Here is a 17,359-nt window from a genome sequence, read left to right as displayed (position 1 = left end):
CACAAGCGTGAATGATCCTCTCTCTTTTCCCCATCTGCCAACTGAATGGAAAGGGTATCATGAATCAGATGGAGAGTGGAACCCCAAGATGGAAGGTGCCTGAGTCCTTGAAGGATGAAGTGGAGCAGAATCTTCACCTCTACACTGGACTCGCACGTAAGTGGGAGATAAGCTCTCATATGTGAAGCTACTGAAATTTCAGGTGACTTTGTTATTGTTGCCACAGCATAACCTAGTTTATTTTGACAAGTACAGGTTGCTACAGAAATTACAAATCAATAAATATGATGTCAGTCCTCAAAAAGATATCTTGAACACTGTGGTAGCCTGAAAAATTATCCCTCCCTGAAAGATATAAACATCCTAATCCCTGGAATCTATGAATGTTACCTTATATTATAACAGGGTCTTTGCAGATGTGATTAAGCTAAGGATATTGAGACGGGGAGATTATCCTGGATTATCAGGATGGGCCCTAAATGCAATCACATCTATCCTGAAAAGAAGAGGGAGATTTGAACACAGACAGAAGAGGAGAAGGTGATATGAAGATGGAGGCGAAGATTGGAGTGATGCAGCCACAAGCCAAAGAGTGCCAGCAGCCACTAGAAGCTGAAAAAGGCAAGGGACAGATTCTTTCCTAGAGCCTCTGGAAGGAGCACAGCCCTAAAGACACCTAGATCCCAGCTCAGTGATACTGATGTAGGACTTCTGGCCTCTATAACTGTGAGAGAATGTTCCTAATTCTTATGTCACCAATTTGTGGTAATTTGTTACAGCAGCTGCAGGAAACTAATACAAGCACTAAGATTAAGTCAGGACAGGGGACCAGGTACCAATGCTCAGTGACAAGAAGGAGTGTCCAAAGGAGAGCAACCAGAAAGACTTTGGCATAAAACATATGACTCATAAGTCATATAATTTATAAACTAAATTCATAACATTGTTAACCATCCTAAAGTTTGAGAACAGGAATACAGATTAGTAATTACCTCATTAAAAATCTCCCATCTCCCAATTTTGCATGTAAAAAGAAACCTGAGACCTAGAGATATTCTGAGACTTGTTCCCACTTGAACAGCTTAGCCTCAGAGTCAGTTCTGGAATATAATTTTCCCAACTCCCAATCCTCAAGGGTATCAAAACTGCAAAAGTAAAGCTGGGGCGTGTGTGTGTGTGTGCGCGCGTGCGTGTAGGCACTCATCTACTCACGAAAGACGTAAAACCTCTCTCCAGATATGTTGTAGGGGCTGTTGTTGTGAGCTACCACATCCTCTCCTTCAGGACTGAGGTATTCATTCCCCAGCTGCTGAGTGTTGACAACTGAGCCTTTTCTGCCTCTCTGTCGAGGTACAAAGGCCTGCTCCTCTTGCCTCAAGATGGGACAATCTGAAGATCCATCCCAGGTTCAGGGCAACCCGTGAGACCACCTGGGCCTTTGTTGTGACCATCTTTTCTGCCTGTCCCTCCTCCTGCTTTCTTCACTCCTCTGCATGTGTTAATTCCCAAGAGCTCTCCTTCACAAACTTCCTGCATCCTCATCTCCACCTCAGAGTCTGCTTCCCAAGGAACCTGACCTGGGACATCGATGAAGTATGTGGGCAAGAAATTAAATGTCTTCTTCAGGCCTTCAAAGGGTAGATCCAGGATCAATGAGCAGATGTCATGGGGGAGAATATCTAGGTTTAACACAATCAGGAATTTTCTGACAATTATATCTGTTTGAAAATGGAGTATGAGGATGGACCTTGACGGTATCATGCTAAGTGAAATAAGTCAGACAGAGAAAGTCAAATACGGTGTCACTCATAAGTAGACGATAAAAGCAACAACAATGAACAAACACATAGATACAGAAATTAGATTAGTGGTTACCAGAGGGGAAGGAGGGAGGGAGGAGGGCAAAAGAGTTGACACGGCATATGTGTGTGGTGATGGATGGTAGTTAGTCTTTGGGAGGTGAACATGACACAGAAATCGAAATATAATGAGGTACACCTGAAAAAAAAAAAAACAAAAATTTTTTATTGATTACACGTTGAAATACTAATAATTTGGATATATTAGGTTACATAAGACATATTATTAAAATTAAGAAAAATAACTTATAAAGTTGTGATCACCTGATAAATGCCTGTTTGTGGACATTATCTTCTGTCAAACATATTGCAGAAAAGACTTGTTATTGTACATTAGTTTATTCGGCAAGTATTTATCGACCACCCACTCTTGGCCAGGAACTGTTTTAGGTGCTGGGTGTACAGCAGGAAAGAAGAGAGGCTCAGTTCCCACCCAGATGGAGCTTATATTGTAGTAGAAGGAGATAGACAGGAAACACCCGAACCAAGAAAACACACATAATAATTTCTGGTAAGCTTTATGAAGAAAAAAGATGATAATGTTAAGGAGTGGAAAGAGATTAAGGGGGATGAGCTGCTTTTGCTAGAATGATATCTTAGTCCATTTGGTCGGCTATAACCAAATAGCACAGACCGTGTAGCTCATAAACAACAGAAATTTATTTCTCACAGTTCTGGAGTCTTGAAAGTCCAAGATCAAGGTGACAGCATGGTTAGGTGAGGGCCTCTTCTTGGTTTATAGCCAGCACCTTCTTGCTGTGTGCTCACACGGTGGAAGGGGCTAGAAACTTCTCTGGAGCCTCTCTTATAAAGGCACTAATCCCACTTAAGAGGGCTCCACCCTCATGACCTAAGCACCTCCCAAAAGCCCCACATATGAACATCATCACCTTTGGGAGTTAGAATTTCAACATATGAATTTTGAGGGGACACAAACATTCAGACCATAGCAGATGGTCTGAGGTGGTCTCTGAGAAAAAAAGATATGTGAACTGAAATCCGAGTGATGAGAAATCCATGCCAAGATCTGGGAGAATAGTGCTCCAGGCAGGAGAAACAGGTTTAAATCTTGTGAGAAGGGATCAAGCCTGAAAATAATTGCCAAGATCCCTTTAAAGTGAAGAGGTGCTCCAGCATCGTGTGGTCCTTCTTGAGGTATAGATGTGGGAGTGCTTTGGGGTGGGGGACGAATCACCCAGGGAGAGTTGGCAATGAAGGCAGGAGGAGGCAAAGCTTCGCTCTCAGTTTGGTGACTCTCCTCCTGATCTTCCTCTCTACCCTCCCTTAGTCACTTCCCAAATATCTCAGACTCTTAGAATAATAACAACATTACAGTAATAGCAACAGCCTAGTAATCTCTTGTTAAACAAACCACTCTCTGAGAAGCCGTCCTATATTTCCACTGACGACACTGCTTCCCATTCCACTGCGTTAATAGAATCAGTCCAAGTAGAACTTCTGAAGCCCACCGCCATCTCCATCTCCGTATCTGTGTCCATTTGCTCTGTTTACTTTCCTGATTCGTGCTCCACTTCTCTGTTTGCACTCTTCTACCCAAAGACATTGATGCACCAACTCTCCCTCTCTCTTCTGTAGCAAGTGCTTTTCCTTTTCTCTGGGACCTCTTCCTTCAGCATAGCAAAGTGCTGTAATTTCTCCCATACTAAATTATCTTCTCTTGCTCCCAATTTCCTTTTTACGATACTTCCTATATCTCTAACGCCCTTTACTACAAAACTGTGTAAAAGTGTAGACTCTATTCTGTCTCCAACTTCTCTTTTCCCATTTTTTCTTGAACTCTTCCAATCAGCCTCCCCACCCTTCATCCCAAACACACATGCACCAACTCTACTTTTCTTGTGGTCACCGATGCTGCTCAATCTGAATTGTCAATGTTTTAGTTATCCTCTTATGTAGCTTATCAATGGCATTTAACAAAGACCTTTGCTTCTCTTCATTGACATACTTCCTCACTTGACTTCCAGAACTCTACATGCCCCTGGTTTCTTCTATCATCCCGGGCCCTGAGCTCTTAGCTCTGGGATTGCCCAGGGGCTAGACTTTGGACTCCATCTTTTCTTTATCTGTTTTTTCCCTTGATATTTCATTCAAGCACACAACTTTAAACACCATCGATATGCAAATAACTTCTGAATATATTTTTTAACCTAATTTCTCCACTGTCCAACTGCCTTTGCAACATCTAGATTCAGACATCTAATAAGATTCTCAAACTTAACTTTTTCAGAATGAAACTCTTGGTTTACCCCTGCAACCTGCTCCACTGACATCTCAATGAAGTCATGCTCCACTTCTCCTTTTCTCTCACACCCTACATTCGATATAACAGCAAAGCCTGTGGCACTGCCTTCAAAATATAGTTAGGATCTGACCACTTCTCATCACGTTTTGTGCTCCTGTCCTCATCTGAGTCACCGTCTTCTTTTTTCTGGATGACTACAGTAGCCTCCTAAATTTCTCACTGAGTCCTCCTTTGCCTCACTGCAGCAACCAGAATAGTCCTTTAAGGAAAGTCAAATCATATCACTGTTGGAGAAGTCCCTCCAAGACTTCCCATTTCACTCAGAAACAAAGCCAAAATTTTTTTTTTTAATAGAGGTCATAACAGTTTATGACATTGTGAAATTTCAGTTGTACCTCCTTATTTGTCAGTCACCATATAAATGTGCTCCTTCACCCTTTTTGCCCAATCCTCAATCCCCATCCCCTCTGGTAACCACTAAACTGTTCTCTTTGTCCATCTTCCACATATGAGTGAAATCATATGGTGTTTGTCTTTCTCTGTCTGGCTTATTTTGCCCTTCAAGGTCTATCCATGTTGTTATGAATGGGACGATTTTATCTTTTTTATGGCTCAGTATTATTCCATTGTGTATATATATATACCATATCTTCTTTATCCAGTCATCAGTCAGTGGACACTTGGGTTGCTTCCACATCTTGGCTATTGTGAATGATGCTGCAGTGAACATCGGGGTGCGTAAGTCTCTTTGAATTGTTGATTTCAAGTTCTTTGGATAAATACTCAGTAGTGGGATAGCTGGATCGTATGGCATTTCTATTTTTAACTTTTTGAGAAGTCTCCATACTCTTTTCCAGAGTGGCTGCAACAGTTTGCATTCTCACCAGCTGTGAATGAGGGTTCCCTTTTTCTCCACATCTTCTCCAACATTTGTTATTTTTTGCCTTGGAGATTATAGCCATTCTAACAGGTGTGAGGTAATATCTTAGCATAGTTTTGATTTGCATTTCGCTGTTCATTAGTAATGTTGAACATCTTTTCATGAGCCTATCGGCCATCTGTATATCTTCTTTGGAAAAATGTCTGTTCATATCCTCTGCCCATTTTTTGATTGGGTTGTTTGTTTTTTGTTGTTGAGTTGTGTTATTTCTTTACATATTTTGGAGATTAGCCCCTTGTGAGATATATGATGTGTAAACGTTCTCTCCCAGTTGGTGGGTTGTCTTTTTGTTTTGTTCTTCATTTCCTTTGCCTTGCAGAAGCTCTTTGTCTGATGAAGTCCTATTTGTTTATTTTTTCTTTTGTTTCCTTTGTCCCAGTAGACATGGTAATTGAAAAGATGCTTCCAAGACTGATGTCAAAGAGTGTACTGCCTATATTTTTTTCTAGGAGTTTTATGGTTTCAGGTTCTTACCTTCAAGGATAAAGCCAAAATGGTTTTAATTGTGTTTTAGGGCCTTACATGATCTAGTCCCCAATTACGTTTCTGACCTCATCTCATACGCTCTACTTCCTCACTTTGATTCTGCAACACCAGCCTCTTTGCTGTTGCTCAAACACGTCACCACACCCCTGCTCAGGGACTTTGTACCTTCTATTCCCACTGAGTAGAATACTTTTCCCCAGACAAAGGTGTAGATCATCATGTCACCTTTCTGAGGACATTATGCAAATGCTACTTTCTCAGTGGGGCCTTCTTGGACTGCTTTATTTAAAATTGCTACCCTCATACTAGCCACCAATTGAACATTCCCTAGTCTCCTCTCTGTTATTTTTGTTTTTATAGCACTCATCACCTTCGACCATAACACATCTTTTATTTACTTATTCATTCATCTTCTCCCACAGGGAAGGGATTTGTTTACTGTTGTTTACTGAGATACACACCAGTACTTAGAAGAGTGCCTGGCCCACACAGGGGCTCAATAAATACGGGTTGAATGAATGAATATAATACATAGTTTGGAATAAATACCTCAAGTGATAATTCTGGTACAAACCACTGACCCTGTTCAACTTCTTCCACTCCCATCCATCTCCTCCTCACTCCTGTGGTGAAAAAATATCAAACCCACTTTCAGAAAACTAAAGTTGAATCCTGCTCTTTTGTTTACTCTTGGTACATTCTTGGGCATATTACTTAATTTATCTACCTCTTTTTCTTCATTTGTTTATTCTAGAAGATAATGCCAAGCTCACATGATTGTTCTGATAATCAAATAAAAGGTTATATCTACTTAGAAATATGAGATATTATTATTAGGAATCACAATTCACACTTGGAAATGCCTCGTTTGGGGGACATATTCCTAGCCTGGATTTTTTCTTTTAAATTTTGAATATTGTACTTTCTTGCTACAAAAATAAATGCAGTGAAGAGTGATGTAACGTTGTATTGACTACTTCTGCAGCATCGCTTGCTCATGGTCACATATTTTCAATGGCAAATATAATGAATACACTGTCTGGGGTGCAGGGTACTTCAGGGAGTACTGAAGAAGGTCAAGCGGAGTTGGGAAAGACTACACAGCGGAGGGTTCACTCTTGTGGAGAGCAAGACAGTAATATTTTAGCAAAATGTTAAGAATGGAGTCGTTCAAGGCAGAAGAGGTTTAAAGAAAACAGAGAGATAATAATCCAACTGATTGCCTATTCTATTCATAAAAGTCTGCTGTTTTCTCATCTTTGCAGTGATTACTAATAGATTTATATAGAAAAAGAACGATAATGGTGTGGAGTAATCTTTTGTTATTTTGCCTTTCCAGCAGCCATTCTCTCTTATTTACAATGCTCAGGTTTCCTTTTGGGAATTACCCTGTTCCCTGGTATGGAGTCTTTGTGGCATCGTAATCAGGGTTCCATGCTCTCCCATACGGCAAACAAGTAACGTCAAATGAGGGGCTTCCTGGAAGTTCTTCTTTTCCAGGCTGAAACAGGTAAGAGCAGGCACCAGACAAGGATGTAGCCAAGAGGACCCTTAGGATTGGGAAACTCGTGCAGGGTGATGCAAAGAGACATGGCTGGAGTTCCATTGTTCCCGAGATGCTGGCCAGAAGAGAAGGTGAGCAGACCCTGCATCCCAGTCTCTCAGAGGATCCCCTTCTCCTGCCCAGTTTCTGAGCCTAGTTCTCCAGCCTTATCTTCTTTCTGTGAGCTGCCCAGTATTCCTCCATTAAATTCCCCTCCTGAGGACCTTCACATACTTAGTGTTAATTTCTATGACTTGTAAACAAATCAATTAGAATGCAACCAGATCAAAACATGAGAGAAGATAATCTTCATAGATCACTCCACAGTCTCAACTGTTTTGAATACAGTCACAGGTCACTACAGCTTGCTCTCTCAGGATTTGTTTTTCTTCCGACATTTTTCAGCTGATGGTTTCATATCACCCATACACGATTCCTACTTTACATCTTCCTGAGACAGATGTTGCAGAAAAAGGCTCATTATAAATAGTGTAAAAAGGCAGTATGTTTTGTAGATGACATTTTTCCAGAAAAGAATGAAACTACACTGGGGACATGTGAAAGTTACCATTCCTCTCTGCCTTATCTCTCCATCAATTGCAAATGCATTATTAATCAAAATATAGAGATAGTGTATATAATGACTATCCATATAAAGAAAGTATAATATAAAGAAAAAATCAAATGTAGAATAAACTAATATAGATATAAACAGTATTTTTGTTAACTGCCTGTTCTTTAATCTGATTTTTCTGTCCTCTCCTCTTTACCAATCAGAATCCCACAATTATCACACAGAATGTGCTACCAACTTTAAGTATCAACACTCAAGTAAAAATGTCTTAAACATTAAAGTGGGGACATACAAGCTTAGATTATGAACATACCTATTTATTCCAGAAATTAGCTAAAATTAAACTGAGAGAATGAAAGAGGTAAAATCCTATAAAAAGAAAGAAAATGTAAATGATATATCAGTAGGAGAGATGCCAACTGCATTTTGAAGACTGGAGAATACCAGATTAACAATAATTGTATTTTTAAACCAGAGGGAAAAAACAACAAATGTACATTAATTTCTGCTAAAGAACCCTGAATAGACTCAAAATGAGAGACACCAGATACTTCTGAAGGTGGGGGACACGGATGGCATTGAAAAAGCGTGTTGGTTAAAAGTCTTCAAAGAGCATTGAAACTCTCCAGATCCTCACTAACGTGGCCAGCATAGGTTTTGTACACAGCTGACAAATATTTTTTATTAATTGAAATGACACAACATTATAGTAAATTTTTACTGATATTTGAAAGATAAAAAAGCTCTTTTTTAAACCAAAGAGAAGCTACCACTTGGTTAAAGGTGCACTGGGGTTTATGGAGTATATGATATGTCTGAGACATAGCGGCGGGAGACTCTGGGAGAGGGAGGAAACACAATTGGTAAAGCTGCATGATAGGTACATGGCATTCCTTGTACTAGTCTCTATTTTTTCATGTTTGAATTTTTCCATAATAAAAAGACAAATTTCAAGTGCTTAAAGAAAAGCTCAGAAGTTTGCGAAGTCCACTTGTTGTTTTGCCTCTCCTCTGAACCCAACCTGAGTTCTGGCCTTAAATGAGTGGCCCATTTAAGAGAACAGCTAGTTCATTCTGTCTGGTGCTATTGTTTCCAGCGAATCAATATTTCTGCTGCATTGTTTGAGGTTGTACTTAATATGTCTCACAGGTGGTTTAACACAGAGGCACTTGTGGCTACACCCGAGTGGAGGGTGGTTACTGAATGATTGAAAGAACAATTGACATCATGTGAGTGTAGGAACAGAAGAGAAGGGAACAAAAAAGCAACATCTTCCTATAAATGATAGAGTGTTCTTATTAGAGTCCATGTGAAGATTACAAATTATCTTTAGCTGATATGTCTGCCCATTTCTGAATTGTGAACAGGCTTTCCCTTCTTAAGGTATACAGATGTTATTCATCATTACACACCTGACTCTTTAGAGCACTGAAATCTTAACACATCGAATTACATTTAATAAGAAGCATAAGCACTTCAGGATTAGGGTATGAATCTTGCTCCTTTAGAAAACTATAGAATAAGGGAAACCTTAAAATAAGAGCGGGAACGAGAAAGGCAGGCATCAAGTAAGAGACACAAAAGATGGATGGAAGTGAGATGGTGGGAAAGGGAAGAAAATGACATATTTTCCTTTCAAGTCTGTGCCTAGCTCTTATTTGAGTATAGTAATTTGATTCATGCTTATACTCTGTGTCTGATTTATTACTGGTTTCATCATGAGTGTCCAGCTCCGTTGGCTTTTGCCCATTTGTCTCCAAGGAAGTGAAACCACCATCCACACAATGACTGTACCAGTTGACCCTGTTAGCACTTTTAACTCTCAACTTAAATGTCTCCTTTTGCTAGTTATTTTTAGATTTATTGTTGTATGGGATGTGTATGTTGTATAGCAATATGATACCTATGGAATGTTGTGCACTGTGTAAATCAATCACCATAATAGCATCTCTGGGTGAAACCAGGGGCAGAGAGGACAGGATGAAATGGGACACAGAATGGAATAGAGGATATGGTAACAAAGAGTAACAGAAAGGGGTGAAAATACGGCTGGAGAAAGTGCTTAGGAATTAGGAACAGAGTGATAAGGGAGACAAGAGAGTGAAGAAATTACTTTCTAACAAGAGAGTAAACTAAAAATTAAGATTTAAGCATGAACAGAGATAAAAATATAATCAAGAGAGAAAATGATTCTAAAGAGCAAAGAGCAGTGGAAAACAAATTGTGTTAGTGCATTGGTGTATAACTGTACCTGGGCTTTAAAAAAATGATAGAATATAGAAATCTTACTTTTCACAGGGTAATATAAATGTATCTCTAATAAAAAAGTTCTTTATGATATCCTAAAGACAGGCACAGAAAATCATAAAACAATTTGTTTGGGGTGGTGGAGTCTTTTGGTTTCCCAGGGGCTGGTGAAAATTGGTTAGAATTAAGAATGGAAAAAGTGGAATAACGATTAAATGTTTTTGTGAAGAAATACAAAATGAACAGATTTTGAGGCTTTAATCAAGGTAAATAAAATGCAAAAGTGGTCCTCCAACTAAAGCCTTGGATGAAGAAGTGCTCTTCTGAATTTTCACTGTCAGTTTGTTAAACATTGAACCACATTGTCTTCTTCTCATTGTTTATGAGTTACCGGAAGATTCTGTTAGGCACTTGCTACTTATTTATTTGTGTATTTGGTATCTTCCCTAGGCATTCCTTATCTCTATTATGTCTCCTGTTGAGTTAATAAAGGGAAAAGATTTTGACCCACCACCAATACCTTGTTGTAGAGTACCACATGCCGTGACGCACTGACAAGAAGACCCTTTTGATGATTTATTCCACCTCTTCAGAATAACTTGACTTAAAAAGAGCTGTAATTAAAGTTTAGCCTTAATTATGGAATGATCTTTGCTTTGTCATTTTCTTCTTGAGACATTCAACAATTTTAAGCGCATTTGACTACCAAACTTCCATGCTTGGTTTTAAGCAGAATTATAGTAATTGTTTTGGAATTTTTAATTGGATGAATAATAATTGAGGGGAAGGCTCTTTAGCTAATTTCCCTAAGAGTTGACTTGCTACTAAAGAAGCATGAAAGATACTTTTTATTTCCATTATATTTTTATATTAATAATTATACCACTTAAAGTTTAAACAGGCTTCAAGAGCAAAGTGTAACACCTTAACAGGAAAATCAAAAAGATTTGTCATTTTTCCTCATCATTAACTTTCCTTATTTAAGTGTATGCTTTGCTAATATTCAAATGAATTACTTTGTTTTAAATTCACATTTAAAAATCAAGTGAGATTGTAGATGCAGTTTTTAAAGCTATGGATATATGACAGATATCTGAGATTAAAAAACTATGCATGATCCACATTGAAATGTGAGTCAGTGCACTGATGACCCACTGATTTAAGGATGATTAAATTGATTTTTGGTTATGTCTGTCTTCCCACCTCCCCCATAACATTATCTTCTACAGAAAACAGATGAAATAGAATTGAAACTATATTTTAATGTTTGCAGATTTTCTTTAAAGAAAGGTTTAATTCTAAGTTAAATTTAAATTTACGTTTAATTAGTGCTGTACTTGAAACATTTTAAAATGTTTAAAAACCAAATTGTTCATAAAGTTGATCTGCTTTTGTATTGAAGCAAGATTTTACTGAAAAACTGTTGTGGAATGCTTGTATTGGTTGAAATACAAATTACAAAAATGAGCCTTGACTTTTTCAAAACTTTAGTTGTGTTAAACAACTTCCTGTAAGACAAGTTTCAGCAGATCAGCATAAAATTTTCTTAATTTCATTACAGTCTGTAAATTAAAATTAATGAGTCTGACACCCACAATTAACAATGAAAAATGCAGATTGTTATAATTACTTAAGCAATAACATTGCTTTACATAGAAGACTTAAGGTGCTCCACAAATTATTTACAAGTGTTACATAAAACACAAAAAATGACAATTTCAATTTATTTTGTCAATGCAAAAAACCAAAATCCTTACTAAAACCTTTCTCGTTTGGGAATCTCTCGCCATGCATAATTAAGCAAATTTGATTGCAATTAAGCCTGGCTTCTACAGTAGAGTTTTAATTAATGCAAATCTGGCATCTACATCTATAAGATTAATTTTAGTGAATTAAAAGAAAACAACAAAGCACATTTGAAAGTGCGGTTGTATTGTTGAAAGGACAGAATTTAAAAGCTGGTTATTTTTCAGTCTTCCATGTGTACAGCCTTTGACTGAGACTTTAAAGCGGGGATATTTTATTCAGATTTGTTGTTTTGTTTTTAAATGCCTTATTAAACAAGATCATCAAAATTACACAAAGCCAGTTCAAAACGATATCTTAAAAATTCAATATACATTAGGAGCAAGGTCTGCTCATATTGTATATAGCTACATATATGTTTGTATATATATATATGTATACATGTGTATATATACACACACAATCCTTGCTATCTTTGCAGAATTAGATGTGAAACTCACCCTCAAATGCACATAGATTTTATTTTACATGTTTTTAATATATGTTTAGTATTTACATCTTAAAATACTGAAAAAGCACAACTGTTGAAGATATAGTCTCTTTAATAAAAGTGCTTAAAGTATAATGCCAGCTAAGCTACAGAAATAACCTGTGTTATCAGATATATATATATTTATTAATGCTATTTGATGTAACTTTATTTAATTTATAGTTGAAATTTCCTGACTCCTCATGTTCTGTTTGACAGAAATATAGATGTTCTTGAATACATATTAAAATGATTAAGTGTCTCAGATACATGACATGATTTGGAAACAAACAAAGATTTTGATCTTTTTAAGTTCCTGATTATTTAAAGAATCACCCGTCTAAAAAAGACATTGGCAATGGCAATAGAGTTTCTTGATATCCAAGGTTTCGTGTTCTTTTTTTCATAGAATAAATTGGTGAGGTGGCTGTAAACATGGCAGTGTTTCTACCTCCATCTTGGTTGAGGCCTTCATACCATGGACGGCAGCTGAAGTGGGACAGTGCAGGACTTGCAAAGGGGCTAGTGGACCACCAATTTTGTAAGCCTCAGCCAATAGTCACCTCAGATTTATGAAAGTGTTGAAGTTGGAAAGTAGAGAGGCTACTAACTTTGGAAAATCTTGGAGTGGTGTGATATTTTCCATTTTCCTGACCCCCAACATGCGACAAGAGTCTCGCGGGAGGCAGAACTTTGAGAAGATTATTTGAGGAGACTGATAATGATCCTGATGTTTGGGGCTGGTGTTGACCCTGCTGAGGGCTCACAGGCAAGAAGCAGTAGAACAGAGAGAGAACCCGGCCTGTACTGAAGGCTGTCTGCATGTAGCATTTAGCAGAAGATGTTACCCTTGCCGAGAGAACTAGTAGGAAGCTCCCATACATGGGAAACACACACAAAGGTGCTTATAAGGAAGAGAGTCAGGTTTGCCCATTTGCAAGGTCCGGAGAGTGTTGGCTCTAAAAACTGGCCAATCCCAGACGAATCCATCATCCATTTGCTGTGGCACCAGTGAAGTAAAGACTTTGTTCCTACCTATTACCTCCTATGCCTCTCCTGCCAGCCTGGAAAATCCAGAAGTGTCTTGAGAAAAGAGGGCAAGAGATGTGAGTAGAAGCTTAGTAAACAGAAAAGAAGTCACCAGCCCTCTTTGTCCGCTCCAGCAGAACCAACCAGTGAGGGAAGCTTTAATATTAAGTGAGATTTTGGGTTTTAACTATTACACAGACTGTGCACCTTGACTAATGAGACGAGATCACTTTTTTGATTAAAAGTGAGGTTAAGATTTTTATTTTTTGAGTGATACAGAGAAATCATAGGCTCAAGCCCCAGTGAATGTCTGTTAACAAGAAGAGGCTTTGAATAGCCACCCCATGAATTCTGTTAGCCAGTTACATAAACAAGGTAATTTCGATAGGTCAAGGGAAAGTCAATAATAAGTAAAATTGTAATAGCAACTAGTTATTGAGCACGTTATGTGTCATTCTGATTTCAGTCCACAATGGTATCAAAACCAGCTTGTCTTTTTAATGGGTTTCTGTGGATTTAATCCTAAAAAATGGCTGTAGAGTATAAATAATTCTGGATTCACAGGAATTTGCAAAATATAGTACAGATAGAGCCCACGTACCCTTAATTGTATTTCTCCAATGATGACATCTTACATAATTATAGTGCAGTATCAAAGCTAGGAAATTGACATTGGCACAATCCACAGACCTATTCAGAATTCACTAGTCAAAATTATATTGTCTTCTAATATTTCTTCTATCCTCTGTGCACTAGTGCATGTACCACCCATTCAATTAGACAATTTTTATTTATGGAATGCGTATGTATTATGCATTATGTGAATTAGAGTATTACAGTACATAAGGCATTCACAGTCTAGGAGAGACAGACTCATAATAAAGAACTACCATATTTCATCTAATCTAAAATGCCATCAATTGTAAAATGCACCATTATAGTATATGACACTAAGAAATAAATTATGCCAAATAATAACATTTTGGCTGTTATAAGACACATTCTGATTTCAGAGATGTTACAATGTACCAAAAACGTGCACCTTAAAATCGACAATACACAGTATAGTCATATCTCATTTTATTGTGCTTCACTTTATTGCACTTTGCAGATATCCTTCTTTTTACAAATTGAAGATTTGTGGCAACCCTGTGTCAAGCAATTCTATCACACCATTTTTTCAACAGCATTTGCTCCCTTCATGTCTCTAGGTCACATTTTGGTAATTCTCACAACATTTCAAGCTTTTTCATTATTATTATATTTGTTATGGTCATCTGTGATCAGTGATCTTTGATGTTACTATTGTAATTGTTTTGGGGCACTGCAAACTACACCTATATAAGATGACAAACTTCATCATTGTGTGTGTTCTTATTGCTCCACCAACCAGCTGTTCCCCTGTCTCTCTCTCTCTCTTCTTGGGCTTCCTTATTCCCTGAGACACAACAATATTGAAATCAGGCCAGTTAATAACCCTACAATGGCTTCCAAGTATTTGAGCAAAAGGAAGAGTCACACGTCTCTCACTTTAAACCCAAAGCTAGAGCTGATTATGCTTAGTGAGGACGGCATGTCAAAAGCTGCGATAGGCTGAAAGCTAGGCCTCTTGGGCCAAACAGTTAGCCAAGTTATGAATGCAAAGGGAAAGTTCCTTTTTTTTTTTAAAGATTAGCCCTGAGCTAACATCTGTTGCCAATCTTTCTTTTTTCTTCTTCTCCCTAAAACCCACTAGTACATAGTTGTATATTCTAGTTGTAGGTCCTTCTAGTTCTACCATGTGGGACACTGCCTCAGCATGCCTTGATGAGCAGTGCTAGGTCTGCACCAGGATCCAAACCAGTGAAACCCCAGGGAACCAAAGGGGAGCACGTGAATTTAAACACTTGATCACGGGGCTGGCTCTGCAAAGGGAAAGTTCTTGAAGAAGATTAAAAATGCTACATCAGTGAATACACAAGTGATAAGAAAGCAAAACAGCCTTATTGCTGATATGGAGAAAGCTTCCATAGTCCATACAGATTAAACCAACCACAACATTCCCTTAAGCCAAAGCCTAATCCAGAGCAAGGCCCTAACTCTCTTCCATTCTATGAAGGCTAAAAGAGGTGAGGGTGCTGCATAAGAAAAGTTTGAAGCTAGTAGAGGTTGGTTCATAAGGTTTAAGAAAAGAAACTCTCGGGGCTGGCCTAGTGGTGTAGTGGTTAAGTTCACATACTCTGCTTTGGCTGCCTGGGGTTTGTAGGTTCAGATACCAGGTGTGGACCTACACACTACTTGTCAAGCCATGCTGTGGTGTCATCCCACATACAAAATAGAGGGAGATTGGCACAGATGTTAGCTCAGCAACAATCTTCCTCAAGAAAAAAGAGGAAGATTGGCAATGGGTCAGGGCCAAGCCTTCCTCACCAAAAAAAAAAAAAAAAGAAAGAAAGAAAAGAAGCTCTCTCCATAACATAAAAGTGCAAGGTGAAACAGCAAGTGCTGATGTAGAAGCTGCAGCAAGTTATGTGTTAGATCCAGCTAACATAATTAATGAAAGTGACCACACAGACAACAAATTTTCAGTGTAAATGAAACATTATTATATTGGAAGAAAATATTATCTAGGACTTTCATACTTAGAGAGGAGAAGTTGATGCCTGTATTCAAAGCTTCAAAGGACAGGCTGACTCTCTTATTACGGGCCAATACAGCTGATGATTTTGAGTTGAAGCCAATGCTCATTTACCATTCTGAAAATCCTAGAGCCCTTAAGAATTATGTTAAATCTCCTCTGCCTGTTCTCTATAAGGGAAACAACAAAAGCCTGTATGACAGCAGATCTGTTTACAACATGGTTTACTGAATATTTTAAGCCCACTGTTAAGAACTACTGTTCAGAAAAAAAAATTCCTTTCAAAATATTAATGCTCATTTACAATGATCTGGTCACCCAAGAGCTCTGATAGAGATGCATGGCAAGATTAATATTGTTTTCCTGCCTACTAACCCAGTATCCATTCTGTAGCCCATGGATCAAGTCTTATTATTTAAGAAATACATTTTGTAAGGCTATAGCTGCCATAGATAGTAATTCCTCTGATGGATCTGGGCAAAGTCAATTGAAAACATTCTGGAAAGGATTTACCATTTTAGATGCCATTAGAAACATTCATGGTTCATAGGAAGATGTCAAAATATCAACATTAACAGGAGTTTGGAAGAAGCTGATTCCAACTTTCATGGATGACTTTGAGGGGTTCAAGACTTCAATAGAGGAAATAATTGCAAATGTGGTGGAAATAGCAAGAAAACTAGAATTAGAAGTGGAGGCTGAAGATGTGACTGAATTGCCACAATCTCATGATAAAACATTACGAGACAAGCAGTTGCTTCTTATGAATGAGCAAAGAAAGTGGTTTCTTGAGATAGAATCTACTGCAATGAAGATTCAGAATATTACATACACTTAGTAGACAAAGCAGTATCAGGGTTTGATAGGACTGACTCCAATTTTCAAAGTTGTACTCTAGGTAAAATGCTGTCAAACAGCATCACATGCTATAGAAAAATCGCTCATGAAAGGCAGTCGACTGATGAGGCAAACTTCACTGTTGTCTTACTTTAAGAAATTGCCACAGCCTTCAGCAACCACCATCCTGATCAGTCGGCAGACATCAGTATGGAGGCAAGACCCTTCACCAGCAAAAGGTTACAACTTATTGAAGGGTGAGTTGATGATTAGCATTTTTTAGCAATAAAGTATTTTTTAATTAAGGTGCATACATCATTTTTTTAGACATAATGATATTGCACACTAAATAGACTACAGTATAGTGTAAACATAACTTTTAGATGCACTGGGAAAATAAAAAATTTGCGTGACTTGCTTTATTGAGATATTCACTTTATTGTGGTGGTCAGGAACCAAACCCACAATATCTCTGAGGTATGATTGTACTATAATAGTACCACGGATATCATTAGTATAACAATTTATTTCCTAGGGTGGGAGGTTGCAGAGCTGAGGGGTGGCTAAGAGAAAGGCAAGTAGACTATATGTCACAAGAGTAAGAAATTACAATACCATAGGTGCTAGCCAAGTGGACAAAGGTATGAGGGCTGCCCCTGGCTGAAGAACAGACCAAGGAGAGTGAATGC

At 38.1% G+C, this 17,359-nt stretch overlaps 1 long non-coding RNA gene across 1 annotated transcript in view; it reads left to right on the top strand.

Annotated features, from left to right (window-relative positions):
• LOC139076479 (uncharacterized) overlaps positions 1-12,006 on the top strand; it is a 29,661-nt gene extending 17,655 nt beyond the window's left edge. Inside the window, exon 4 of the long non-coding RNA XR_011528128.1 lies at positions 54-12,006. This is a non-coding gene — a long non-coding RNA (uncharacterized lncRNA). The remainder of the gene's footprint in view (positions 1-53) is intronic.
• The last annotated feature ends 5,353 nt before the right edge of the window (positions 12,007-17,359 follow it).

Source organism: Equus przewalskii, chromosome 16, assembly GCF_037783145.1.
Source record: "Equus przewalskii isolate Varuska chromosome 16, EquPr2, whole genome shotgun sequence".
Classification (NCBI taxonomy): domain Eukaryota; kingdom Metazoa; phylum Chordata; class Mammalia; order Perissodactyla; family Equidae; genus Equus; species Equus przewalskii.
The sequence above is the reverse complement of the archived record's forward strand: the minus strand, read 5'-3'. Positions and strand labels throughout refer to the sequence as shown.